Source organism: Anastrepha obliqua, unplaced genomic scaffold (assembly GCF_027943255.1).
Source record: "Anastrepha obliqua isolate idAnaObli1 unplaced genomic scaffold, idAnaObli1_1.0 ptg000104l, whole genome shotgun sequence".
NCBI lineage: Eukaryota > Metazoa > Arthropoda > Insecta > Diptera > Tephritidae > Anastrepha > Anastrepha obliqua.
The window spans coordinates 72,501-75,000 of record NW_026562222.1 but is presented as its reverse complement, the minus strand read 5'-3'; the positions used below and the strand labels follow the sequence as shown (position 1 = coordinate 75,000).

Here is a 2,500-nt window from a genome sequence, read left to right as displayed (position 1 = left end):
TAAAATGATTAAAAAAATACAAAATAATTGAATCATAATAAATACCACCACTGTATTATTGTTGAACTAAGACATTCGCAACTTAATAAAAATGTTTAGAGTTAAATATATTTGATATATATTATTGAAAGAAAATCAATTTATATATTATTAATATTATTTAATTTTACTCTTTCAATTAATATATGCAAAAAAAAATTGACATTTGTTATAAATAAAAATAAATAAAAAAATACTCTAAGCGGTGGATCACTTGGCTCATGGGTCGATGAAGAACGCAGCAAACTGTGCGTCATCGTGTGAACTGCAGGACACATGAACATCGACATTTTGAACGCATATCGCAGTCCATGCTGTTATGTACATTAAATTCAATTTTAAAGTACTGCTTGGACTACATATGGTTGAGGGTTGTAAGACTATGCTAAATAAGTTGCTTATTCTTTTATAAAAATAATTGAATTTAAGCAAATGTGTATATTATTGGATTTTAAATAATTCATAATATTAATAGCAAAAAAAATAAAGATATATAATGAATTTTATTTATTATATATTCTTTAAAAAAAAAATCCTCTCAAATAAAATGAAATGATGAAAATATTGAATCTAAGTATTCTTTACAAAAAATTTTCATATTATTTATATATATATATAAAATAATAATTTATATATGTAATTAAAAGGAGGAATGTCTAGCATAAAAATTAAATTTTTTATTCTAGGATTGCCTCATTTTACATTATTATTATTTTTATATATTTACAATATATAAAAGGAGAAAAGAAAAATAGAGATGAAAAGATGATATAATTTTTTTATTAAATTGTGAGAAGATAAAAAAAGAATATTAAAACAACCTCAACTCATATGGGATTACCCCCTGAATTTAAGCATATTAATGAGGGGAGGAAAAGAAACTAACAAGGATTTTCTTAGTAGCGGCGAGCGAAAAGAAAATAGTTCAGCACTAAGTCACTTTGTCTATATGTCAAATGTGAGATGCAGTGTATGGAATATCTTAATATCTAGTATGAGAAATTAACGATTTAAGTCCTTCTTAAATGAGGCCATTTACCCATAGAGGGTGCCAGGCCCGTATAACGTTAATGATTACTAGAAAGATATTTCCAAAGAGTCGTGTTGCTTGATAGTGCAGCACTAAGTGGGTGGTAAACTCCATCTAAAACTAAATATAACCATGAGACCGATAGTAAACAAGTACCGTGAGGGAAAGTTGAAAAGAACTCTGAATAGAGAGTTAAATAGTACGTGAAACTGCTTAGAGGTTAAGCCCGATGAACCTGAATATCCATTATGAAAAATTCATCATTAAATAATTAAAAAAATAATGTGCATTTTTTTCATATAAGGACATTGTAATCTATTAACATAATAAAGTATTTATCAAAAGATCATTGGTGATATTAAGTTTATTTAAATTAATTTGCTTTTTAAGCATATTAACATAAAATAAATACTAATGATTTGATAAAGTGTTGATAGATTTTATTATATATAATGCTAAAATTCATTTTTTGAATTTTACAAAAAATTTAATATCTATGATATTAATATTTATTTGTATGCATTTATATGATTAACAATGCGAAAGATTCAGGATACCTTCGGGACCCGTCTTGAAACACGGACCAAGGAGTCTAACATATGTGCAAGTCATTGAGTTATATTAAACTTAATGGCATAATTAACTTAACTTAAATATAATGGGATTAATTTTTAGTCTATTTTTTAATAAATAGTCAATTAATTCAATCCCGGGGCGTTCCATATAGTTATGTATAATGATAATTTATTATTATTTATACCTCTAACTGGAGCGTACCTTGAGCATATATGCTGTGACCCGAAAGATGGTGAACTATACTTGATCAGGTTGAAGTCAGGGGAAACCCTGATGGAAGACCGAAACAGTTCTGACGTGCAAATCGATTGTCAGAATTGAGTATAGGGGCGAAAGACCAATCGAACCATCTAGTAGCTGGTTCCCTCCGAAGTTTCCCTCAGGATAGCTGGTGCATTTAAAAATTATATAAAATAATCTTATCTGGTAAAGCGAATGATTAGAGGCCTTAGGGTCGAAACGATTTTAACCTATTCTCAAACTTTAAATGGGTAAGAACCTCACCTTTCTTGATATGAAGGTTGAGGTTATGATATAATGTGCCCAGTGGGCCACTTTTGGTAAGCAGAACTGGCGCTGTGGGATGAACCAAACGTAATGTTACGGTGCCTAAATTAACAACTCATGCAGATACCATGAAAGGCGTTGGTTGCTTAAAACAGCAGGACGGTGGACATGGAAGTCGTAATCCGCTAAGGAGTGTGTAACAACTCACCTGCCGAAGCAACTAGCCCTTAAAATGGATGGCGCTTAAGTTGTATACCTATACATTACCGCTAAAGTAGATGATTTATAAAACAATTTCGATTGATTTATAAATTTTGAAACTTTAGTGAGTAGGAGGGTACAATAGTG

The 2,500-nt window shown here is 29.6% G+C and overlaps 1 non-coding gene and 1 pseudogene across 1 annotated transcript in view; both read left to right on the top strand.

Annotated features, from left to right (window-relative positions):
* Positions 1-233: 233 nt before the first annotated feature.
* LOC129251895 (5.8S ribosomal RNA) lies at positions 234-414 on the top strand (annotated as a pseudogene).
* Positions 415-856: 442 nt separating this feature from the next.
* LOC129251912 (large subunit ribosomal RNA) overlaps positions 857-2,500 on the top strand; it is a 3,986-nt gene continuing 2,342 nt past the window's right edge. The window contains exon 1 of the ribosomal RNA XR_008583172.1: positions 857-2,500. This exon is cut by the window's right edge and continues 2,342 nt beyond it. This is a non-coding gene — a ribosomal RNA (large subunit ribosomal RNA).